Source organism: Lissotriton vulgaris, chromosome 10 (assembly GCF_964263255.1).
Source record: "Lissotriton vulgaris chromosome 10, aLisVul1.2, whole genome shotgun sequence".
Lineage (NCBI taxonomy): Eukaryota > Metazoa > Chordata > Amphibia > Caudata > Salamandridae > Lissotriton > Lissotriton vulgaris.
The window spans coordinates 1,079,028,083-1,079,055,435 of NC_141698.1; the positions used below are offsets into that span (position 1 = coordinate 1,079,028,083).

The 27,353-nt window shown below is 47.0% G+C and overlaps 1 protein-coding gene across 1 annotated transcript in view; it reads right to left on the reverse strand.

Annotated features, from left to right (window-relative positions):
* LOC147689342 (ubiquitin-conjugating enzyme E2 E1-like) overlaps nt 1-26,747 on the reverse strand; it is a 400,187-nt gene extending 373,440 nt beyond the window's left edge. The window contains exon 1 of the mRNA XM_086942148.1: nt 26,604-26,747. The gene's annotated coding sequence lies outside the window, so the exon portion shown is untranslated. The remainder of the gene's footprint in view (nt 1-26,603) is intronic.
* Between the last annotated feature and the right edge of the window lie 606 nt (nt 26,748-27,353).

Sequence of the window (27,353 nt, forward strand, 5' to 3'; positions counted from 1 at the left end):
TGCTTACCGACATAAGAGAGTGAAGCGCTGTACGACCATCGATCGGCCGTGGAGACCCAAGCACAAACAAACGGGTTGTGTTTACAGAAGTTGCCGGTGCTAAGGACCATCCTCTATCATGGTCACCCAGACAGCACGTGTCAACACATTGCTGGCAGAAGGGAACGCAAAATACACGGCAGCCACATTCCTGAAACCACCAACACTGTTCGACACTGCCAGAAGCAGAACATTGTTGTAGAAACTACAGGAGCAAGATACCAGTCAACCGTGTTGGGATTGGGGTGTGGTAAAGTAAAGAAATATGGTATCCCAACTGGTATTATTTAAAGGCAGTTAGCAAGGATACGAGTACAACATTATCCGAAAGGAGGCAAGGAGACTCAGTACGATTATGGCATGTGTTCAAGGCATCATTTATACAAATGTTCAAGGGAAAAAGTAAAACGAAGGAAGTAATTTGCAGTTATTGCAGCACTGCAGTATACAATTAACAAAAATGGAGAACAATCCAAATTGTACATGGTGCTCTAGGTTTATCAGTGAAAACCAAGGTAGCGACGCATGTGACAATGTGAACAGCGTGGGTGGCGCAAGGTGACTGGTGCATAAATATACAGTGAAACATTTGGTACACGGCGGTTCCAAGTGGCTTTAAAAGTTCATATTTAGTAGGTTCAATGTTGTGAGCCGCTTCGTGTGTTGCGCCTGTGTTTGCGCTGGATGGTAGACGGCGTTTCGATCCAATCAAATCAGGATCTTCATCAGGACTGGGTCGAGGGCAGTGCTGAGGAGGGGGCGATTGGATCGACTCAAAATATGAACTTTTAAAGCCACTTGGAACCGTCGTGTTCCAAATGTTTCACTGTATATTTATGCACCAGTCACCTTGCGCCGCCCACATTGTCACATGCGTCGCTACCTTGGTTTTCACTGCTACACCTAGAGCACCACGTACAATTTGGGTTCTCCATTTTTGTTAATTGTGTACTGCAGTGCTGCAATAACTGCAAATTACTTCCTTTGTTTTACTTTTTCCCTTGAACATTTGTATAAATGATGCCTTGAGCACATGCCATAATCATACAGAGTCTCCTTGCCTCCTTTCGGATAATGTTGTACTTATATCCTTGCTAACTGCCTTTAAATAATACCAGTTGGGATTACCATATTTCTTTACAGAAGCTGAACATTGCCACTAGGTGGACTGCATGGAGCGAGACGTTCGATGATTTCATAGACACTCTGAAAGAAAATCACTAAGTTCTTAAAGAACCTTGCTGGTGATGGAGTGAAAGTAGTGATAAAGGAAATATCACAAATGGATGCAGTATCATAACGTCAGATTAAGGAAACGTTAGAAGCTTTTATTCCAATGCCAAAAGTTGGCTATGAAAAGAACATTTTCAACCAAGCATGACAACAAGCAGGAGAAACGATGGAAGAGTTTGTTGAGACTTGATGTGCTTCTCAAACACTGCAAGTTCAGTTAATTTAATGATGAAGAAGCCATGCACCTTAGAGCCATTGATGTCTGTCTTTGAGACTCGTTCAGTAGACGCATGTTGAGAGAGACACTCAGTTTAGAGAAAGTGCTAATGGCAGCGAGGGCAGAAAAACGTGCACATCGACAGGCTGCCAATATGGAAGCTGGAACAGCACAAGGTGAAGCAGCTTTGATCATTAACAGCAGGCACCAACACAAGATACATGCACATAGGCCAATGTCTCAGAAAAAAAAGAAATTGTGTTTCTGATGTGGATTTCCGTTTCCCCATGAAGGTAAATGTCCCGCCATTGGACAGCCATGTTAAGGCTGTGAAACACAAAACCATTTCATAATGGTCTGCAAAGCAACAGAGGAACCAAATCAGTTACAGCGAGAAGAGAAAATGGATGCCAGAAAGTTGCTGTAACATTCACACCTTGCCCACAAAGCCAAAAGACAACATCAGTTCGACAAATAGAAACTAAACTAAGTTGATTGCCGTCAAATTCATCATGTATAGACTCTGCAACATCATTATCACATGCTAGAGAAGATGATGGATGTGCACCAATGATGTGACTGAGGAACCACATGCACATGTAGGATTAGCTGCTTGCAAAGAAGATTGAAAGCCAGAAAAGAATCACAAGACAAAGCGGACAGATTCCTTTGGACCCTGCTCCAAGATTACCTTAAAGTTTAACAGTTGCCCCTTAACCTTCATTATAGAAAGTGGTGTGTCGATTAACATCATGCAAGTGGAGACGTTCAACAGCCTACCTCCTGTACGATACCTTACGCCGGCAAACACAAAAGGTATACACATGGGCTGCTTTAAAACCATTAAAGATTCAAAGGCCATTCACAGCAACCATGTGACGCAAAACAATGTCACTGAAAGCGCAAATTTATGTCCTTCAAGGAACTTCATCTAGTGTTTGTCTGCTCAGTTTTGCCACTGCTTCCGACATGGGACTGGTATCCCTCAATTACAGGATCATAATGTAACCCATACTTTATGGGTCGTGAGAGACTAGCCTATCTGAAAATGGGGCAGGTCTTACCAATTGGTATACCTGCTCCACCACTCTACCATGCACTGCACCAGACTTAGTTTCACAAAAAGTGCTCCTACGTCTCCCTTGCAAGTCACAGCACGCCCCAAGCAGCAGCTGCTTGGGAAGCCCCAATGATAATGCGTGTCACCTAAAGGTAAACTCTGGTGAGTGAGGGTACTAAAGAAAATAATTTTCTTTTCCAAGCAGGTATACCAATTGGTATGACCTGCCCCAATTTCAGATAGGCTAGTCTCTCACGACCCATGAAGTATGGGTTACATTATGATACTGTAAATTCAAGAGGCAGAAACTAGCCTTAGCCTCTTTCTCCCTTCCTTTTTGATACCCCTCAATTATAACCTTCATTCCCAGTGTGACATGTGAATCAGTTCCCGCCGTCGTTTCGTGGTTTAGGGAGACTCAAGACAATGAAAGTGCATCTTCATATCAAGGAGGACATTTGCCCTGTTGCGCAACAGCACCGTAGAATTGCTCTTCACTTACAAGAAGCTATTGAGAAAAGAACTAGAAAGGCTGTTGAAACATGACATCATTTACCACTCCACCAGTCCTACGCCATGGGTTTCGCCCACAGTAGTGGTGACAAAAAAGGAGAGTGGAAGTGCAGTGCACAGCTGTGTTGATATGCGCAAGGCTAACAAAGCAATTGAGAGACAAAGACACACATAGCGGATACAATCATGCAACTGATGGATCCAAAGTTTTTTCTTGTCTTGACCTAAACAAGGGATACCATTAACATGAACTGGAAGAAAACTGTAGGTACGTTACTACTTATGTTGGTTTTCTCAGATATAAAAGACTGAATTTCGGAGTGTCTTCATCTGCAGAAATATTCCAGGATGTTATACGTGTAATAATTGAACCTGTTACACATGATTTCAATTACAGCGATGACTCACTGGTTTTTGGGACAATGTGAAAGGAGCACAGCAAGGCTCTTATGCAAGTGTGCCAGCTACTTGCTGATTCAGGTCCCAGTGTGAATCCAGCAACGTGCGAGTTTCACAAGACCAAACCTAAATTCTTTGGGCACATATTTTCTGATTAGGGGAAATGACTCCTGACAAGGTACAAGCACTGTCATCCACCTGCCCCCCACAAGGTGCAACTATGCTGCGATCTTTCCTAGGCATGGCAAGCTATTGCTCAAGATACATTTGTGGCTTTGCCACAGTGAGTGCTCTATTGAGACACTTAACGAAATGAAATGTCTCTTTCCATTGGTCTCCAGAGTGTGATAAAAGTTTTAAAGGAATAAAACACGTGGTTGAGAATGTAACAAATGGCTTATTTTGACCCCAAACTTCATACTGAGATCACAGTAGACGTGAGCCCGGTGGGGCTAGGAGGAATTCTTCCTCAACACAATTGCCATCCAAATGCTCAGAAACACATTGTGGCCTATGCCAGTCGAAGCTTGTCTGATACTGAACGTGACTATATGGAAAACATTTCACCACTATCACGGACCACCAGGCGGTGCTCACTATCTTTGGAAATCCAAAAGCTGAGAGGTAGGAGTTGCAACTGCAAGAGTATGACTTTGAACTTGTGCACAAGACAGCTGCATCACCACGGTTCAAAGTCCAAAGTGACTGAGGAGCATGTCAACTTTATTATGAGATCTAACACGCCATCGGCTCTATCCCTTGAACAGATTATTGCTGCCACTGATACAGACAAAGACATAACGTACCCTCAAATAAATCATTTCAACTCACTCGTGGAAGACACGCATTCGATCTTTTGCAGAGGATGTTGAATTTCAGAAATTCAAGAATGTGCAGGACGAACCGAGAGAGTATCCTATTGAGAGGTATGAGAATCGCCATACCCCAGAGTCTTACACAGCAAGTTATTGAACTAGCTCATGAAGGACACCCTGGTGTTGCAGCCACCAAAAGAGCCTTAACCCTTTCGATGCTGATGACTAGCTCAGCTCGTCATCACCCACGGGTGGCGTGTGCTGATGACGAGCTGAGCTCGTCATGTATCGCGGAAAAGGGAAAACAGCCGCACAGCGCAAAAATCGCCGCAGCATCGATGCGGTTAAGAGACTGCGTTTGGTTCCCTAGCCTGAATAAGCAGGTTGATTATTAATCTTTACAGGGTCTGGCAAGTGACTCTGGATTATTGGTCTCAGTATCTCACATCAAATAAAATTCACCAGTCCCTGGTTCATAGGGCCAGTGGCGTAATAAAACTTGAGGGGGCCCCCCTGCAAAGTACATGGAGGGGGGCCCCCATTCTCCGCGCCAGTCACGAGTTCTCAGGCCAGAGACCCGCCATACTGCAGGGGCTCACCCCAGCCATAAAAAAGGATTCTGGTTCCTCCATTGGTCACATCCGCTCCCTTATCCGGGAATTTAGATACATTAGTAAATACTGCTGCTGCGCCCTCCAGCAAAGTTACATAACACTGCCTCGGCCAGCCCACCAAACACATCCTCCTACTTGATAAGCCACCTCCAAGCAAAGCCCGCTCAGTTAACCACCTCCAAACACAGACCACTGCCCTTGTGTCTGCTACTAACGCATCCATTACACTCTACTCTCACCCTGACGAAACCCGCATTTGTGCTTTTTAGCCCACATTTAAAACCACTGCTCGTATATCACGGGGATCCCGTGACCGGCGCTCACTGCTCCCCTGTCTACCACCGACAGAAAGACTGATGACAGGTCCCTATCTAACTGCTGCCCTCCCCAATGACAGGGGTGGGGGAATCATATTGCCCGACGCCCGAGCCATGTTGTTTTTTACCACAGGCAAGAAGATTTAATGTCTATTTTGTCCGACGGACAAGTAGACATTAAACCGCATACATAATACAGGTTGTGGTCTCTCCGGGACTCGCAGCCAATCAGAAAGCCTGACCGCGAGCCAGAGACGCTTTTGAGGCCTGTGATTGGCTGTCAGCCCATGACTGGGCTCTAGCCAGTGATTGGCTGGGTGACAAACGTCAGTCTAAAAAAGCGGTATTCTCTGCAATCGGGTGTATTGCTATCTCAAGCTTAATGGAGTGCACATGAAGAACCACGAGGAAGCAGTCTCAATTTTAACACAAAAGGGTCGCAGTAATATCTTGCTGCTGGTGGCGCGACCTGAGACACAGGTGAGGAGAAAGGGTGGCATTAATGTTACGAGATTAATGCTAAGTGACCTTGCGGCACCAGGGGGCGGGGCATAGGAGATAATTAACTTTATCCTCTCTCTCTTCAAGAAGGGAAGAAGAGAGGCCAACATCCTGCTGAGAGCACAATGCAGTGCGGTAAAAATCGCCAGTGCTCAGTTCAGATTCCACAAGACAAAACAGAGCGCGCTAATTTGGGATTTGGAGCGGACGGTCCTTTAAGTGGAGCTCCACTATGCCAAGGCTCATTTTATACTTAATGTGGGGTTAAAGAATTGTACCCGTTAGTAAACATTTGAAATTCCCATGATCAGTATCTCAGCTTCAACAAACGGTAGCATTAGAGCAAATGAGCAATATGTTTGTTTAACCTCGTATTGCCCATAACAGCTCGTGGATTTTAACCCCTTCCATGCTGGTGACGAACCCCAGCCGTCATGCACTACGGTGCTCGTGTGCTGATGACGGCTGGGGTTCGTCATGGCCCGCCCGTGTTCGTCCGGCGGCCGCACACGGGAAAAATCGCGGCCGCACGGAAGGGGTTAAAAGTGGTGAGGAAGATGGGTGATTTATATTAATTTCCTTTCGGACAGAAGCTGCAATACATTATCTGCAAAGTTCCTGTTCGAAGTCGTCTACTTTTAGCCTGGTTGAGAATTGAGGTTATGAACAGTGAGTCCTGTATGCGGTTACATAATATATGTAAAGACAAAAAGATGTTGAAATTCCAGTGTCCTAAATCAGTCACATATCTCAGACACTCATTCATTGGTGGGCTAATAGAGTGTGCTTCTCACATTGCACACAATGTGACATGAGTTAACACTATCGGTCTCGTTCTCTCCCCCTCGCCTTATTTTTCCCTCAGGGGCCCATGTTTCATGCTTTCTTCCCTCCTATTTTTGGGAACATGTGTCTGTTTAACCACATTTTGAAATAACTGCTTGGCTCGTGAGGATCTTGAGTGCTGCCTGCAGCCAAGTGCTGCAAGCGCCTCGGCCCTGCCTCTTACTCCTCAAAGCGCCCTCCTAAGATGTTTCTCGCACCTCATTACTTGCTTAACTGTTTGACTTGTATGGGTCAAACCCCGATCAGAGGACGCCTAAAAAATAATGAACACGACCTTGTGTAATGTAACTGGTGCTCATGAGAAGGACTCCAATACCTTTGGGTCGTGATCGCGCTATATAAAAAAAACTGCAAAAAATAAATGTCCACACCAGGCTCACATGACAAGCAAGGTGCTTCCCTTTTACAGATCAAGCAAATTCCGAAGCGTTACTTTCCCAGTTTTAAAGGTGAAAGGAAAGAATCCTGAAATCCGACTTTACCATGATCAGTGCAAGAGGTGCAGGGAATGTGCTTCAGTGTTCAGGCCTGTGTCATGGCTTTTTAACCTAACGTGCACTTTTAAAGCTCATGTTCACCCAGAAGGTTATCTTGGAGCTGAATAACAGATGTTTATATTGTCACCCAACTCAATGGCACTCATGTTGTCGACCTCAGAAGGATGAAAGGCTGAGTGGGCCCAGCAGGATTTGAATCTGTGACCATAGGTCAAACAGAGCTCTACAGTTCACTAAGCCACCAGACCCGATATATCACGAAAGGAAAGTAAAATAAAGTAGTGGCGCTTTTGGGTGTTTGTTGAGCTATTATTTTATCTAAAGCCGCTGAAGAATAAACCAACTTCCTTCACGAGATGGCATTTGACTATCCAGGAGGTCAGGACGGTGTTTCCAACTCTACTGTGACTGAGCCAAGGCGTCCTTGCTAGGTGCGACATGACATTTTGAGTGGTTGCAGTTACTCACTAGCCTCTGTCTCGATGCTCAGCTCTGCACTTCTAGATTTACTGTCTTTTCAACATAACACTCCTCTTCGCTGTGAGTCTAACGCTTGCTTTCCAGCTGTGTGAGTATAAAGATTTCATTGCTGGTACATTTCCTACTTATCGGAGAGAGACAAACTTGATCAATTGGTGAGCTGCACTTTTTCTTGTTAGGGTAGCTTACTCAGCTGCTGCCATTGCTATATGCAAGAGAGAAGAACCCTGTAATGCTCCTGCCAGTGCTGCACTGCCCTTTGTGTGGGATAAGAATGTAGAGATGTAGCGGTGAGTGCACAATAATATAAACACACTAAACCTGACCAGAAGTGAAAAAGGAGAGATTGATGTAACAGCCTATTACTGTCTCTTGTCTATTTGTACATGTGGATACTACCTCAGTGAGCCACAGCACATCTGCTACGTGATTTTGCTGCCCCATGAACCGTTCATAAGCTCTGCCAATAAGTGCAGTTATTTCCATTCACAAGTTTATCTGAGCATCACATCTGAACCTGGACAGCTATGAGTTTACCCTATGATGAACACCCTTCTGTTCTACAGGTTCATATTTAGACAAAGTCTTGTCTGTGCCAAAAACACTTCAAGAAATGTAGTCAGTTACCAGTCTGCAATCTGCCTTTAGGTACTATTTCTCTTCATATGAAAATGTGTTGCATGCAAATTAGTTGATAATTAGGTGCAGTACACACTGACACATCTGCATGCATGCTGTACAACCACCCACTACAACAGATGCATTTAAGAGTGCATAACCATGCACTGCATAATTGGACTTGCACTTGAAATGTATATTGCATAGTATGTTGCACTGATTGCAGTACAGGTTCTCTTCGTGCAGACCTCCCTTAGTAATTAATGGAATAGGCGGGGCAAGCTGTTACCTTCCCAGGACAAGTAGATTTGTGTAACATTTTGTCCCCTGGCCAAGTAGATTTTTGGAAAATGTCCACATCCCTGAAGTTTAACCCCTTCAGTGCTCATGACAGCTCCCAGCCGTCATGAGTCACGGTGGGCGTGTGCTGATGACGGCTGGGAGCAGTCATGACCACGCCCGCGATCGGAATGTTCAGCACCGGCGCGGAATTCCAGCCGCAGCCAAGGTGTTAAACTATGTTAAACAATCTCTTAAACTGACCACCCAAAACAGTTCTTCCAGCTAGCCTCTACAGCATCAAAGACATTCCTGCTACTTTTCATCCTCTGCATGATGCACACAATAATATTAAATGTACAAAGGGTCAGATTTTTGTTTCCTCACGTCAACATTAATTTACACACTATGTAGCCCACTAAACCATACCTCCTATCAAAGGCAAACCTGATCCCATGTGTAGCACCAGTCAACAAGTACCCCACGGACAAACACCGCAATTCATGTAATTAAATCTGCAGTGACAACGTAGCATTTCCCCACCCACTGTCAGTCCAGCGAAGTCTGCACCTGCACAGTGGCCATCAATACCGGCAACATCTAAAGCACATTTCCACTTCCTTTCATTGATACCTATGCCTTCTGGGCGGCATCTACCACAGACCACAACATTCTTTATCTCCGTAAGACTAACTGAATGCTGTCTGTGAACCCTTCTCTTCCCCCTTCCTTACTAATGCCTAATAGAGGATAACAATTAAAAAAAATATATTTTCTTATGCAAATAGCGAATCAAGCATTTGCTGCCCGCAGTCCTCACCAGATCCACATGTATCAATATTCTGCTATCCCCCCTTTCCTGTCAACCCTATTATTATCTGGACATGTTTTTTATCCCTTAGGTGAACTGGGAAAAGCAATCCTGTCCACGAAAACAAGCCCATTTAAAACCCTTGCTACTTATACAGACTTGCAAAGCATTTACTTGTTTTATTAACTGTCGTTGTAAAGCAAACAGGTAACTCATTGTTATATCTTAAATAGTTTGTATAGCGCGCACTACCCCAGCAAAGGGGCGTCCCGGGGCTAATCACAGTGAAATGGAGAGACCACTAGAAAGGGCACGAGAAGCTAAGGTGACGGGAAAAGATAAGTCTTAATTGCCTTACGGAAGGCCAAGTAGTTTTTCAAACTATGAATAGGCAAAGGGAGAGAATTCATAATTTTGGATATCGGAGTGCGGAAAGGGCGCCCACCGGCCTGTACTCCCCTCAACCTCGGAACCACCACCAAATGTTGGTCCGTAGAACGGAGTTGGCGGGAGGGAATGTGAGGTGTGAGCAAGGTGGGTAGAATGCCAGGTGAAGATGCATTCAAGATTTTAAACACGAGGCACAGGGACTTGAACTCCACACGTCTGGCCACTGGCAACCAATGTAGCTGGCAGATGGCAGCAGATGTGGAGCAGGTGCTCGGGGTCCCATTCTCGGATTGGAATTACTGCTTAGAAGAGTGGAAGTTAATATTGAGATGTAGGATGATTTTTTTGCATGTCTGCCAGACACTTGTTCTTCCCTGCATGCGCACACAATGAAACAATACAATTTAGCTTAACAAATTGTTCAGAAATGTACTGGAGGGTAAAGAAACGGCCCATATTATTTTTACAAAGAAAAATTGACAATCGTCAACTTTATATCCCATGATTTAAAAGCCATAGTGTGCACAGCTTGTCCAAATCCATTTTTTTTTTTTGAGACCAACGGTCCCAGATTTTATTTAATTTCACAAATCAAAACGTAGAACAAGCCAATAGATCATACAATGTCATATAAACGACAATCATTACCCAGTCGGTAACATTAACGACATTTCGGTCGTATATAGGTGAAAATAAACAGTAGCCAGGGAAGATGCATTAGTCCGCAATTCTCAGTCTCAGGAGAAATCTTAGGTTGCAGTGCCTGCAGCGTATGTCCCTGCAGAAGGGCCAAAGTGTTCATGATAGTCAACAGCAGTTGTTCCAGGCTGTGTTCCCTGGGTGGCACGGACGATGTCAGAGACAGGAATCACATCCCACATTACCATATGGGATACAGGGCTATAGTCGTGTGATCATGGCAGTATTTAATAAACATTGAAGAAAAGTTAAATGGAACGGGAGAGATTAACATCATCATGAGCGCAGCAGAAACAATGCCAACTGCCAATCAAGAGAATAAAGGAGAAAAATAAATAAATAATAGGGAAATAACGGAAGTGGGAGGGAAAAAACATCAACAACAATTGGACTAGTGTTTGCGTGTACAGCAGTGTATCAGTGACACTAATGTTTTATGTAACGCTGTATGTGGACAGTGTGGGGACGGGAATGGTCGTGGATTGAGGATCGCTGCGGCCATGTGGCGGTAGGGGGGAATAATAGCAAGCAGACTTTGTTGGGCGTTACCCCAGCGGCCGGGGGGGGGGGGTGAGAGGTATGTCGGGGCGGGGGGAGGGAGGGAGGGGGGAAACAACAGGGGGGGGGGGGGAGAGGTCTGACTCCGGAAATGTAAGGGTGACGGGTCTATCACCGCTCCATAACTATGCGTTCATGTGATACCAGCCTGGATACAAGCCTGATGGTATGCAGTCAGAGTAGTGTCCCACTCTTGGGCAATTGGGTACATTCGAAGTCCCGCCGTCTCCTCTCTGTGTAATGTCACGCTCTCTGCGCTAGTCCAGTTGGCAAATGAGCGACGCCAGTCCACCGGTCGCGGGAGGGCATTATTCTTCCAGCGTTTTGTGATGAGCCACTTGGCTGTTATGAGCCCCAGGTCCCAGAAACGTGCCTGCAGTTTGGTCTGCTTGGTCCTCTTGTAGAGCCCCAGTAGGCATGCCTCCCACGTCTTAGGAAGAGTGTCGCCCGTGGCTGCCGCTAATGTGTCAGTGACCGCCGACCAATACATGGTAAGGTGAGGGCAACTCCAGAGTGCGTGTAGTAGATCCGAGTTCAGGAGTCCGCACCTGGGGCACGCAGAAGACGCAAGGCCGAAGTAGCGATTTAGTTTGTCCGGGGACAAATACGCGCGGTGTATTATGTAATATTGGATGATCCTAAATCTCGCATTACGAGGAATGTTCCTTGCGCCAGCCAGTACTGCGGCCCATTGTTTGTCCGACCATTCACTACCCCGGTCGGCCGTCCACTTCTCTCTCAGTCGTTGGGAGGAGAACTGAGTATGATGGTGCAGCGCTTGTGCCAGCCAGTGCACCAGATGGGAACCATCGCCCATCACATGCAGGTACTGTATTAACATATGTGTGGTCGGTTCCTGAGTCAGATCTCCCCACGTCCCCGTCAGCACTCGGAGAAGCTTAGCGTGTGTCCGGAACTGCCCCGCCGGCAGATCTGTGTCGGCGGTCAGAGTCTCAAAGGACAGTAGCTCCCCATCACTATATAAAAGTCACCTAGACTGTCCAAGTCCGCCGCAGTCCAACTGCGTAGCACGGATGAGGACATCACGCCACTCCCCCAGGGGGTCCCCAGCAGCGGCAGGTTCGGGGCATACGGCACCGTGCCTTTAGTAAGTCTGAGGCTTCGCACAAAGCACGGTCTTGCGACAGCTAAGTAGATCTGGTCGGGAGGCCGGCCCGGCGTCAGGGCGTGGAAAAGCGTTAGCACCTGAGTCAGGGTCAGGGTAGTGTCTTCCGTGGCCATGTCCATCAGGTTCCTGCCACTAAGCCAATAGGCAACCCACTGCAGTTGGGCCACTAGGTAATATAGTTCCTGATTGGGAACCGCCAGGCCTCCAGATTCCGTAGCCGCGTAGAGGGTCCTCAATGCCACCCGGGGTGCCCTTTATTCCAAATCAGGCGCCTGGTGAGGGCTTCCAATCCCTTGAATATACGCGTTGACACATACACCGGAAGGTTAGCATAAAAGTAGAGGAGCCTGGGGAGCATTATCATCTTTGTCAACGCTACTCGAGCCGGCACATTCAGTGGGAGGGAGTTCCAGAACGTGACCTGGGCTGATAACGAGGAGATGGCTCTCACGTGGTTGCCCTCTAGGAGATCAACGGGGTCCCGATATATGAGGATCCCTAAGTACCGGAAGACCGTCGGGTGCCACCGAAGCTCCTCGCCCATCATTCGCACTTCACATTGTGGCATAGTTTCACTGAACGCATAGACCCCTGATTTTGACCAGTTGACACGTAGCCCCGACATATCCCTGAACACCCGAAAGATGTCTGTGAGTGCCGCAGGTATGCAGGTGAGGTCCCTGACATATAACAGCAAGTCATCGGCATATAGAGACACCGAGTGTGTCCCATCTGCCAGTGGGATGCCCCAGGTGGCTCCGGAGGTCCGGAGCAGCGCTGCCAACGGCTCCATCACGAGCGCGAATATCAGGGGAGAGAGGGGACATCCCTGTCTGGTTCCTCTCCCGATCCTTATTCTGTCAGAAAATAGCCGCCCGGTCCGGACTCGCACCTCGGGCGCTTGGTACAGGAGCTCCACCATCTGGATATAGGCGTCACCCAGCTCATACTTTGAGCACCTGGAGCAGAAAGGGCCATTCCACCGAATCAAACGCCTTTTCCAGGTCGAGTATTATACCCCCTGAGCATGGCCAGTTGGAGATCGCGTAGCGTTGGACTCTAAAGAAGCGACGTATGTTGTAAGACGTGCTGCGGGTGGGCACAAAGCCATTCTGGTCAGAGTGCACCAGTGTGGGAACTAGGGGCGCAAGCCTCCGAGCCAATGTCGCCGCCAAGATCTTGTAGTCTGTATTAAGGAGCGCTAACGGTCTGTACGATCCCAGCTCGCACGCTTCCCTGCCTGGTTTCAGCAGGGAGATCACATTGGCCTCGTTCAGAGACGCCGGAAGTTCAGCATCTTCAAATGCCGCCTTGTACACTCTTAACAGTTCCAGTATTAATAACAAGGAATAGGCCTTGTAAAACTCGGCCGGGAGCCCGTCCAGCTTGTCCAAATCCATGCCACCTAATTCTACCACACAAAGCACATTTGAACATCTAAAAAAACTCATATTTCCACTTCACTCCATACCACATAATACCACATCACATAATAACATTCCACACAACTTAATACCACTCCAAACCACATAATTGCACTCCACACAACATATTTACACTAGACTCCACAACACATGATTACCCTCCGCAAAATACAACTCTGCAACATGCTGCATAATACCACTCTGCACATTTATACACCATAACATGCCACATAATTCCACACATCACACAATTCCACAATTCATCCCCACACAATTCATCACACAACATAATTACACGCCACATAATACCACTTAGCACCACATAATTAACCTCCACATAATTAAGCTGTACTCAATACTGGATAAATACACTCCACATAAATCCAGCCTATGGCATGTAGCAACAATCCACATAACTACCCTTCACACCATGCCTCAGAATACCACTCAACATAATTTTCACTCAGCACCGCACACTTCCACGTCACAATTCAACTCTACAAATTTCCATTCTATACCACATAATTCAACAACAAACTATAATATTCAAACCAACAACACAATTACACAACACACCACTTGCATCCAATATACCCCACAAAATTCCACATCATGCTGCAATATTTAACAGCACACCACAAGTCAACTCCACTACATACCACTCCACAACACAAAATACCAGTCCAGATAATCCCACTCCAAGACACACAATCCCAAACAGAAAACGCATAGAAAAAAATACATTGTCCTTTACAACGTCTATAGCTCTAACTCTCACAAATGAGAGACCAATTGCATTGCAAATGCTTATTGACCTTCCAATGCGTCCCAGCAGATCCTGTTCCTGGAGCTGCAAACATTCTCCTGGCCCTGTCAGCATTGTGCTGCCTCGTCGGAGGCGCATCATAACATGACACAATTCAAGGCAACACTCTCCAAAAACATGCAAATAGGCTTGGTTCCTTCTACTGTTTTATATTCTCAGATAGCAAACTATCTCGAAAAGACTCCTCCCACTATATTCCCAAAAGCCTGCATCAACAACTGACCTAGAATTAAAGTTATTTACCTCTCCGTACTGTCCACCCTCGTCTTCCCTTAAGGTTCATGTCTGCCTGACACATTTTCTACTACTCCATCGAGGCCAATTGTCACACCTCATTTCACAGCTCACACTCTTGTTCTTTGAAATCATAACCCTACAACCTAAAAATACTTAATCGCCTCTAGACTATCTATACTCGTCACAAAGCATTTCTATGCCTCGTTCAGGGGTAGTAAGTGCAATTAAAATGTAAATACATAAATACAGTGCCATCATACATATATATAAGTCAAACTGCTTCAGGACGCACACTTCCAACAAACCTTCCATATCCGACTGGAATTCGAGCATGGTGAACAGATGTTTCACAACTTTCAGTTGGAACTCAACGGAGGCTTGACTTTCTTTTTACAGAGCTGGCGACAAAGATCATCGCCCAGATAAGATCGACGACTTTTGATATTATGTATGTTCCATCTCTGTGAGAGCTTTATCTCAGTGGCATGTTTCTTTTTCCAGAGATAAATTAGTGAACTCACTCTCCTCAAAACTGAAATGCTTCCGTTCTCAGCGCTGTGTTTTCGAATCATTGATAGTGGAAAGTTAAAACAAATGGGGTTGTCCCACTGCTCCTACTTCCAGTGACGACTACGAGTACCTTATTATGCAAGTCAAGACAAAACAGAGAAAAGCATGTAATGCGTGAGCTTTGTACAGTATGCAATTACAGTGACTATGCTTTTATGAGAAAGAGATGGAAAAGTGTGGGTCTCATAACCGATTGCATAACAAACAAACCTGGTTTCCATCCAGATTTGAATGAATATCGTCAGGTAATGAGTTGCGCCTTTTGTGTCATTCACATGGCAGGCAAGTTTCAAAAGGTTAAACTGGGGGAATATGGTGTAGAAAGCAACTTTAACTGGGTCGACAGATTTTCCAAAAATAGGACATGCATGCGTGTGGTCGGTCATTCATTAGCCATACGAATTACACCTGAGGCGATGCGATACCTCAACACCACTTTTATCTACACATAGCTGAGCGGGTATGAGAGGTAAAAAAAGAACGAATACAATAGAATTATTCATTTAGCTATGCAAGACGCCGCGCTGACCGCGACTGGGCGCTTTTACACTACAGAAATGAACACATACCAAGAAGCAGAGCAATCAATACCAGAGCTCCTTCCAAATCAACTGGTAAAGACTCGAGAGGCTGCTAGCCGAGGAGCTCTTTTCACGGTTGGTACTTAGGCACTTGGTACTCCTCACCTTGTTGGAGCATCACACACTGAAGCACTTAGACCTAGAGGTGGACAGGCAACTTATAGCTCGAGCACGGCTCTGGTCAGCTCCAGGTTCTCTTGGAACCTCGATCACGTGGTCCAGTCTGCCACCTGCACTCTACTGGAGCTCACATAGTTTAAAACAAAGCACTAATAGCTGTGTTAAAAAAAGACAAATATCCCTTTAGAGGTTGCCTTGTACAAAGTGAAACCATTAAGCCCAGGGTGAATCTCAGCTTCCCCACTTAATCACACTGTATTCTCAGGCAAATATTTTGCAGCACCCTCTTTTCTTCATTACCTCTCAATATAAACCTATAATGTAACTTATTAATGTCAAACCTGTCGCATGTCAAAGAAATGCACTATTTTAATTTTGAAGAGAATGTACTATATTTTTGAATGATCTTAACATTTCCAGGGCTTGGCTCGTGCAAGGGCTCTAAGAGCCAACCGACCCTTGGGAGCAGATCTACAAGAACGTGCCGCAGCGTGGCACTGCAAGCTGTTTGGCTGCGCCACTCTGCGGCACTTTCAGAGCACAGGAATGCGACATATTTACAAGTATATGTCGCATTCCTGTGTTCTCCCCTGCACTGGTGCACAAACAGCTGCCAATTGGCGGCGCAGGCACCCTTGCACCATGGTGCAAGGATGCCTGCGCCATGGGTAGATTGTTTTTGTGCAGGAAGGAGCACCTTCCTGCACAAAAACAATCACTAAAGGCTTTTTCCTCATTCAATGTGTGCTGTAGAATGCAGCACGCATTGAAAGAGGAAAAAACAAGGAGAAATGAAAACATTTCTCTTTGTTGCGCCTCCCTACGCCACCTCAAGGGTGGTGTAGCATTCAGACATCTCCAGATTTACGATTTCTCGTACATTTGGAGATGTGTCTGGTTCCATGCGTGTTGCGTGGGAACACCCACAACACCACCCATGCAACGTCCCTTCAACGCAAAGTGCTACGTGTGAAGGGGCCGTATGTGCAAGGAGAGGAAAAGTCACGCAGGGTGGCTTTTCCTGTCCTTGAAAATATGGAGGAGCCCCCTGCGCCACCAGTACGTCACAAAAAGTGACGTACTGGTGGCGCAGGGGGCTTGTGAATCTGCCCCTTGGGCTCTGCCTTCTTAATTTGTTGGCGTACCACTGCCCACTTCTACTAAGACTCAGGAACGCCCTAGATGGACCCACTGGCTCTAACACACATCATCCACAGGCACAGAAAACATAATTTTAAGGTCTGGAAACCCCCTCCAATCCCGTGAGCCCATCCACTGCACATGAAACCATCCGGTACCACCCTGCCTCACAAGAACTCGTGGCAGCAGCATGTGTCAGTTCACCACTGCTGACCGAGAGGATAAGGGCAGAGCGTGTTTCAGTCACTCACCAAAAGAACAGCCTTGGAGCTGAAGTTGGACGTCTGTAGGGGGTTGGGTTTCTTGTCCCTGGTGCTTCCAATGCTCCTTTGCAAGAACAGGCAGCCCATGCTGCTGTAGTGTACCGAGCAGGAAGGAAGAGGGAAGTGTTCACCTTACACACAACCAGTCCGGGGGAGGCACTGGGCAGCCCCCAGTTCCTGTCTAAATGCTCTGAGATGTTAATGTCCCTGCTCAGAGGCTGTGCCCTGTGATGAAAGCTCACCCTGGGGCCCCCACCCCCAACTTTCTTCTGTGAGCTCCGCTCTGTGCTGACCTGTTCTCTCTGGGGCCCCCACCCCATCCTTGGCTCTGACTGAAGAGAAACAATGTAGGTTGATACTTCGTTTCTCATCAGTCCGGGGTCATGAGGAGAGAGGAGCAGGCTGCAGACACTGCACCTGCTTCAGAGCAAGAGACATACAGCTCTCTGCAGAGGAGCTGAGGGGGCCCGTCACCTACAAAGACCAGCCCCCCTCCCGCACCGCGGGGGCTGTGGGGTGGTTTGTTACATAGGGCATATTCGAAATAGTCTTTGTTTTTTCATAAGATGGTGCAAAAGCAGCAGAAACACCCCTTCTCCATAGAACAGGCGCCCATTGGGAAGAAACTCTTCTTCAGAGGACAGATGCGGCTAGGTCGGGAGCAGTGCAAGCTTCCCCATCACAGGGCACGTACACATCGAGCAGCAGTGTAAACTTCCCCATCACAGGGCACGTACACATGGAGCAGCAGTGTAAACTTCCCCATCACAGGGCACGTACACATCGAGCAGCAGTGTAAACTTCCCCATCACAGGGCACGTACACATCGAGCAGCAGTGTAAACTTCCCCATCACAGGGCACGTACACATGGAGCAGCAGTGCAAGCTTCCCCATCACAGGGCACGTACACATCAAGCAGCAGTGTAAACTTCCCCAATCACAGGGCGCGTACACATCGAGCAGCAGTGTAAACTTCCCCATCACAGGGCACGTACACATGGAGCAGCAGTGTAAACTTCCCCATCACAGGGCACGTACACATCGAGCAGCAGTGTAAACTTCCCCATCACAGGGCACGTACACATGGAGCAGCAGTGTAAACTTCCCCATCACAGGGCACGTACACATGGAGCAGCAGTGTAAACTTCCCCATCACAGGGCACGTACACATCGAGCAGCAGTGTAAACTTCCCCATCACAGGGCACGTACACATGGAGCAGCAGTGCAAGCTTCCCAATCACAGGGCACGTACACATCGAGCAGCAGTGTAAACTTCCCCATCACAGGGCACGTACACATGGAGCAGCAGTGCAAGCTTTGTTTCCTCACAGAACAGGTACAGCATGGCAGTAGCAAAGCAAGCCTCTGTCTCTTTCAGAAGGCAGCAGGCATAATATCCCCCCACCCCCACCCGAACAGATTCAGCGCCGAATACTACTACTAGCAGAGTTACCAACTTCTAAACTTCTCCAGGGGCGTTGAAAGACAAGAACCATTCAAATATGAATTACTGGTGACATCACCAATAGTGTCAATATATATAGCACTGGGAAAACAAGTCAAGCAGAAAATAGGTGGTTGAAGCATCACGCCGTAGTTCTCAACGCCCACCCAGGCATTCACAATGAAAAGCGACATCATGATGGCTTTTGCCTGAACTCAGATCTTAACTCAGGAGAAGTCAAACAGGATAGCAGAAAGCAAGCATAATGGAAAACTGTAACCAATACCTACATGCCATGCCTGCTGTCTCTCAAAACCACCCCTTGGGCCAAGCTTCGCTCCCCCCTTGCCCCGCTCCTCCCTTGCCCTTCTCCTCCCTTGCCCCGCTCCCTCCTTGCCCCGCTCTCCCCCTTGCCCCGCTCTCCCCCTTGCCCCGCTCTCCCCCTTGCCCCCCTCCCTCCTTGCCCCGCTCCCTCCTTGCCCCGCTCCCTCCTTGCCCCGCTCCCTCCTTGCCCCGCTCCCTCCTTGCCCCGCTCCCTCCTTGCCCCGCTCCTCCCTCGCCCCGCTCCGTTTCTTACTGTACTGTCTGCCCCCCACTGGCTCTCTCCACTCCTACTGGTTCAGTCATTGGTAACCTTTATTAGGTAGGCCCTGTGTATCCCCTGACCTGTCTAGTTTCTGTTTCCCGCTTTTCAAGACAACATTCATTTTTTCCAATGTTCTTTTACACTTTGTATTGTGCCTCCTTTTCTTCCTGTCTCTCAGTCTCCTTCCCTCTTCAGATAATGCAGGAAGATGGCTCAGTGAGTTACCTCTAACCACTCCCACCTGCTGTGATCTGCAAGTCACAAGCAAGATACCCCCAAAGTTGGTTAAAGCAGTATTATTGAAATGGATAATAGGAACATCTGTTCTTTATAGCACTTAAACACGTCACCAGAATGCATGAACTTAAAAAAAAGAAAAGAAAAGAAAAGATTGCATTTCCAGCGCTTGATTGTGATAACAAGGAGTAGGTGGCGGGCAGGTCTGGGCACAGCGTGGTAATCAGCTTAGCCTGAGGAGGGGCGTGCACAGCACTTCACTCTTTAAAAATGGTAAAACGTCACAGCATTCATAAAACAAGAGCACGCTGGGGGCTGCTTCCAGGGCTCACTGAACTTCTCTCATAAAACCTCTGCTTTCATTTACATTTACAGTTGCTAATTGTGTGGCAAGGATTTAGATGCCTTTTAAAGACTAAAAGGTGCACGCTTTTGTCAAGCCGCAGCATTCTTCCTTTAAAACCTCACAGTCATATATAATTAAATGATTAAGGATCGTTTTTTGAACAGTGTGTTTTTATTTGAGACGTTTATCTCTCTTTCAGTCGCTGGAAGCTGCTTGTCTTGGAGTCTCAATGTCTAAATGGAGAGTTTGGTTGTGCAGCAAGTGCAGTGGCACCAGGGCCCAGGGTTGTGAAGGGCCCAATGCACCAGATGTGTGCTGTTAAACAAGGGCGGGGGCTAAGAGGTGGTGAGCTGCGGAGAAACATAGGCCAAACACACAGTACTGGGGTTGCTTTTTCAGCCTCATTTCAGGAGCAGACAGCACTGAATGAATGAATGAATTCCTGCAGGCAGCCCAGAATGAATACCTACAGACAGCACAAAAAGTATTTCGGAAAGCACAGGATGAAGTGCTGCAAACAGCACAGAATGAATTCCAGCAGACAGCACAGAACGGCAGGCTGCACACAGCACAGAACGGCCTAGAATGGCCTGCTGCAGACAGCACAGAATGGCAGGCTGCAGGCAGCACAGAATGGCCTAGAAAGGCCTGCAGCAGACAGCACAGAATGGCAGGCTGCAAACAGCACTCAATGAATTCCAACAGACTGCAAAGAATGAATTCCGGCAGACAGCAAAGAATGAATTCCGGCAGACTGCAATGAATGAATTCCGGCAGACTGCAAAGAATGAATTCCGGCAGACTGCAAAGAATGAATTCCGGCAGACTGCAATGAATGAATTCCGGCAGACTGCAATGAATGAATTCCGGCAGACTGCAAAGAATGAATTCCGGCAGGCAGCAAAGAATGAATTCCGGCAGGCAGCAAAGAATGAATTCCGGCAGACTGCAAAGAATGAATTCCGGCAGACTGCAAAGAATGAATTCCGGCAGACTGCAAAGAATGAATTCCGGCAGACTGCAAAGAATGAATTCCGGCAGACTGCAAAGAATGATGAATGAATTCCGGCAGACTGCAAAGAATGAATTCCGGCAGACTGCAAAGAATGAATTCCGGCAGGCAGCAAAGAATGAATTCCGGCAGGCAGCAAAGAATGAATTCCGGCAGACTGCAAAGAATGAATTCCGGCAGACTGCAAAGAATGATGAATGAATTCCGGCAGACTGCAAAGAATGAATTCCGGCAGACTGCAAAGAATGAATTCCAGCAGACTGCAAAGAATGAATTCCGGCAGAATTCCGGCAGACTGCAAAGAATGAATTCCGGCAGACTGCAAAGAATGAATTCCGGCAGACTGCAAAGAATGAATTCCAGCAGACTGCAAAGAATGAATTCCGGCAGACTGCAAAGAATGATGAATGAATTCCGGCAGACTGCAAAGAATGAATTCCGGCAGACTGCAAAGAATGAATTCCGGCAGGCAGCAAAGAATGAATTCCGGCAGACTGCAAAGAATGAATTCCGGCAGACTGCAAAGAATGAATTCCGGCAGAATTCCGGCAGACTGCAAAGAATGAATTCCGGCAGACTGCAAAGAATGAATTCCGGCAGACTGCAAAGAATGAATTCCAGCAGACTGCAAAGAATGAATTCCGGCAGACTGCAAAGAATGAATTCCGGCAGACTGCAAAGAATGATGAATGAATTCCGGCAGACTGCAAAGAATGAATTCCGGCAGACTGCAAAGAATGAATTCCGGCAGACTGCAAAGAATGAATTCCGGCAGACTGCAAAGAATGAATTCCGGCAGACTGCAAAGAATGAATTCCGGCAGACTGCAAAGAATGAATTCCGGCAGACTGCAAAGAATGAATTCCGGCAGACTGCAAAGAATGAATTCCAGCAGACTGCAAAGAATGAATTCCAGCAGACTGCAAAGAATGAATTCCGGCAGACTGCAAAGAATGAATTCCGGCAGACTGCAAAGAATGAATTCCAGCAGACTGCAAAGAATGAATTCCAGCAGACTGCAAAGAATGAATTCCGGCAGAATTCCGGCAGACTGCAAAGAATGAATTCCGGCAGACTGCAAAGAATAAATTCCGGCAGACTGCAAAGAATAAATTCCGGCAGACTGCAAAGAATGAATTCCGGCAGACTGCAAAGAATGAATTCCGGCAGACTGCAAAGAATGAATTCCGGCAAACTGCAAAGAATGAATTCCGGCAGACTGCAAAGAATGAATTCCGGCAGACTGCAAAGAATGAATTCCGGCAAACTGCAAACAATGAATTGCTGCAGACCGCACATAATGAATGTCATCAGACAGCAAAGAATGAGTTTCAGCAGACTCTCAAGGGGTGAAAGGCTCCGGTAAAGTCAGCACCACAGAGCGTACGCTCTCATCACTTGCAGCACATGTGCAGTGAAGGATGATTGGCATGTATGTTTTAGGCAGATCTCAGGAGAAGCTCCTTAACTCCGAGAGGAATGTATAGGTTGATAGGAGAGTAATAAGTGAGTTCTATCACCATTCTAAATTGGGTGATATTCTAAGTATGCATCCGGATAGTGATGTTGCTGCCACTCTGACCTTCTGTCAAGGCTGTAAATCATGATGTCATATCCTGCAGTCTTGCTGCTGTCATTTCCTGTAGATCTAACTGCTGTCATTCGCATTTCATTTTTTAATGAACCTTACACATCAAAGGGTAGGCCCTCGCTATACCTGTAAAGAGACACTCTCTACTCGGGGAATGAAAGGGGACAGAAGGAGAGTCATTTGCCAGCATGGCCATTTAAAGCTAAAATGGCTCAACGGATTCCCTGCTGTTTTTTGTCCATACTAGTCCGATCTACATGTGCCACCTATATTCGAGTTTCACCTTTTCTCTGTCACTCCTATCTAGTCTCAGCCATTATCAATCACCTCCCATTTTTCCTCGTCACCCCCTCCCTGTCTATCATGTTCACCTTTGTCTTACTTGTCTCTTTATTCTTAGTTTCTTCTCAGTTTCCTTTGTTTCACGATAATCTGCCTTTTTACCTTTTTCTATTGCCCCCCCCAACTCCCTCACACCACCTGCCACTTTCTCATCCAATGTAATGTATTTTACCTACCTCCTGTCACACTAATCTCATGTCCCACTCTCTCACTTCTTTACCTCTCGTGCACCCCCTCTCTTACATCCTCCTGTGTGCTGCTTCTGCCTCCCTCTGCCTCACCAAGAGCAGCACATGAATTGTCGCCATCCTTCCTGGTTGAAGGCACATGTTTCTGTTCTACCCACTCAGGAAACGGTGCCTCGTTTGCTGCTCAAACCTCACCGGTTCTGCAAAATCAAGGGCAGCCCCACTGAGCTAGAACCAGGCAGTCAAACCCTATAGAAGCCACAGAGGCTCCAGGAGACAAAGCACATCTGTACCGCAATTATACAATATAAAACCTATACAACAGCAAAACAGTGCCCACACAAATAATTCAAAGACATTGAAAGTATTGTTGGAATAATGATTTTCCAAAAATGATATCACAATAGAGTATACAGGCAAACAATATATGCTCAACATGTTTCACTAAACAAATACATACAAACAATATACAGTGTAAAGAAACAAAAACAATTGCTGTTTTTTTAATAGATTAAATGGTCCCAACAAGATGGAACTTATTGCAACCAATGCTTCTTCCCCAATTTGGCAATGATACGCGACGACGTTTCGACCACTTGAGTTTACTGGGTCAAGACAGAAAAAGTTTTGAGCAGAAAGAACATAAAATGTTGATGACCACTGAACAGAACACTCAACCACTAGATTAAGTGTCACAAGGGAATTCTCCTTGCAATTTGCGATTGAATCACATGTAGCGTATGTATCCCCCAAGACTAGAAGACCAATGGGCCCAAAGGACCAGTATTGGGGACACCATAGGCACCCACTTAGCATTTTGTTCTCCAAAATGTGCCCCTGCATTCTCTTCTCACAGCCTTCTTGGAGATTTGTTTTTATCATTCATAACATAACCCACCCTCTTCATAACCCACCCTCTTCTTAAAAACATGATCCTCACTTCCCTTCCTCAACACCAGGGCACAAGTCCTGGGGGAATAACCTAGTTAATCAGTATGCAAGTGGCATCGCAGTGCGTGACATCGCAACTTGTGAGGCATGTGACATCACAGCGCATGACATCACAGGAAGTGACATGAGATCTGAAGCCCTCACATATATGTTTAGAAGGTGTATCATGAGTACATTTCGAGTATACTTGCAAACCCTCCAGATTTAGGGAGAAGATTCACACTTTTGTACTCCACACATAAAACAATGTTGCCTTTTGTCAGCGTAAACATCCTCTAGCCATAGAGCTTTAAAAGAAAAACTTGTGATATTTGAAATATTACAAGGCGTTCTCAGGTGTAGTAAGCGCTATATAAATGCTATTTATTTTGTGCAAATACTGGGAAAGATCAACACATCTGACATTCTTACAGCTCATGCATATCTCCTAAAGAGACTGAACAAAGTGAAAAGCTGCCTCTCAAGTATATGTGAAGTGCTAACAAGGTGCGAGCCTTTGTTTTCCCTCCTCTACATTTGCTTCTAGGTGTGAGGCTCCTGACTGCTGCAAGTAGGCCTGATCACCCCTCCAATTCAGCCTTTGTTATGGACCCAGCAGGAGTCAGAAATAAGATTACACTGGGATGAATTCAGCATCTTTTTCAGTGGGGCCCAACTTCATGGCAGGGTGGACGGTGTCCACCCTGGGAAAAAAGTGGGTGGACGCCGTCCACCCACGTGTACCCTCGACTCGTGCCCTGCTCACCACTCCACCTATTTTCTCCTTCTCACGTACTGTCCTCGCACACTTTTCATTTGCACACCCTTTTTTGCCCATCCTCTGAGACCCTACCCTCTCCATCCTTCTCTCTTCCCTCAAGCTCACACACTCCCCTCTTCCTGACAGTCATCTCTTCATTGGTTTCCATACACTTATCTCATTTAGCAAATCTTCCTTTCACATTTTCTCATCTCACCTTCCTCTAAAGATGCTCTTTTCTGTCCCACGCACTCCTCTGTCCTCACCTCTCTACGAAATACTCCTCTTGCGAAGAGTCCGGCCAGGACGAGGTATAGACCAAGGCTCCAAACTAAAAGTGGCCTCCAAGAGCGAATCAGATAGATATAAAAGTGGCCAACAGCTGCTAATCTGGGCAGTTTCACTAAAGACAAGTAAGTTGTATATGTGTTTTGCAAGGTACGGGTGACGTCATGGCGTTGGGTTTGCTGCAGGCCATGTCTCTGGTAACTTCAGAGAAATCAACAATAAAACTAGCCCACAAAGACATAAAAGTGAGACACAAACAGCCAAAAACCAACCCTCACATTGATCTGTCCCCCAGCCCTTCGGCACTGCCCGGCTGCCTTTAGGCCAGCCCAACCCTGCTTGCAAACACACATCCACACAAGAACCTCCCTCTTCCGAATCCACCTTTTCACCACAACCCCTTCCCAGCCCTTCTTCACACACCCTTCCCTCCCTTACTGTGTGCCTTGTCTTACTCAAACTCCTCGCCTTCTCACAAGCACTTTCACTTTTTCACTCTCTCCCTAAACAATTGCACACCCTCAAGGAGGATTGTTTTACGCACCCTAGCACCAGTGCAGATGTTGAACTATTACTTTTTAACACACATTGGATCTACAATTAGGCATTATTGACTTAGCAGCCCTACTGATAAAATCCGAACAGAAAATACTGTGCAGGACTGTAGACTTAAATAAATGCGGGGATGCTGTCAAAGTGAAACATGGGTATTTAATTGTGAATATTGAGCAAAAGGAAGGTTTGGGGGCATTTACTGCTGGAGTTTGTGTTGATTCGTTGATTTTTGGAGCAGCTTCTGCACTATGTCCCAGACAGGGGCACATGTGCCAGTCTCTTCGAAGGGTGCACTGGGCACTGTGCCACCGCAGCCTCGTTGTTGCACCTCTTTGAAAATGTGGTGGGCCTCCAGGGATGCTCTCTGTCGACTTCAAACGTGAGCTGCTGCAGGCATCAGTTTGAAACACTGCAGGGCCCACAGAGTCCTCCAGCCTTCCGGGGTCGGTAATTTGACTACTACTAAATTGGTTAACGTAACACCTTTTATCTGTGTTCCTTCATCGAAGAACTAGCGCCCTGCGCTGCGCCGCTTCTTACGAATGGGAGCAGAAATGTGGGGGCTTTTAGGAAGCCTGTTTGAACAGCGCTTCGACGCCTCGTCGGGGGTACTGAGCGCTATGTGAATGCAATTACAGTACAGATCAAATAAACGAGGCTGGAGGTCGCTTCTTATTCGTCCAGCATCTCATTCAAGAACTAACTCCAGCTTCATAATAAATGTAAGGTCCTCGATGGCTGAGTGCTTGCTATGGTTTAAGAGTTTAGAAACCTCTACGGGGAGGGAGGGGGGGCTTAGAGGTCCAATGAGTCTTCGAACCTCCCTGACCTCGAGGGGTCTCCCTGATTTGGTGAACAGTCATCCTGAAGCCGCTATTGTTCGTAAATCTCCCTGAAAATTGATATTATGAACTAAAACACAAGTGGGGTAAAAACACCTCCAATTGAGCCCCAAACCGATCAAAACGTGGAATATGAGCCCAAGGCCCTTGGGGTGGAAGATGGCTTCGAGAACCAGCCATGCTTTCTGCAGTGAGTTCATTAATACGCCCCTGGGATCTGTGCCCCAAACTTGGCCTGTCCAGCCCCCTCCCCGCCCGGGCTGCAGAGGGCCACGGGAGCCCGTGGTCACCAGGCCCCCCTTACCTGAGCACTGGTGAGCCTCGGAGGGCGGGAGCAGTCAGACTCGTGTCTCTCTCTGGCAGACAGAGGCGGAAGTGCAGGCAGCAGGAGATGGCTGCGGATTCCCTCCCCCTCCCTCGCCGCCTCCCTCCCTCCTCGCTGCTATGCACTGTCTGTCCCTCCCCGGGCACAGGCTGCCTCTGCAGCAAGCCGCATGCCCGCCTCCGCCACTCCCGGGAGTCTCTCCTTCTGCACCTTCAGGGGTGTCAGTGTACGGGGCAACAGGGGACAACATCACGGGTCTTCCCTCCAAATTCCCTCACCAGAGCTCATTCCTGCTGGCAACCGAGGGGTGCTGGCGGTGATAAAACCTGCAACCGACTTCCTTCACCCTTCCTTGCCCACTCGTTCTTTGGGGTATTTAACAGGTGGCATTATCTGCTTGTTGTAGTTCTGGCTTGGTGGCTAAAGAACTACAAATCCCAGAATGCACATATAAGGTCCTGCTCTGAATGAGCTGATCATACAAGGCACTGGCACGAGTGAGAATACCGAGGCTGCCTGCTCTTGATTCCTCTTCGTACCTCTTTCTTCGACCACCACACTCTTCCTGCCTCTTTATTCCACTCTTTTTTACCCCTTCCTTCCTTCCTCTGTCACTGTTTCCTTCTGTTCATCTTCCATCCTTTTCTTCTTCTCTGATGATGAAAAATAAGTCCCACCCCCCCCCCCACCCACCAAAAAAAGAATGCTGATGCTTTCCAACTACAGCAC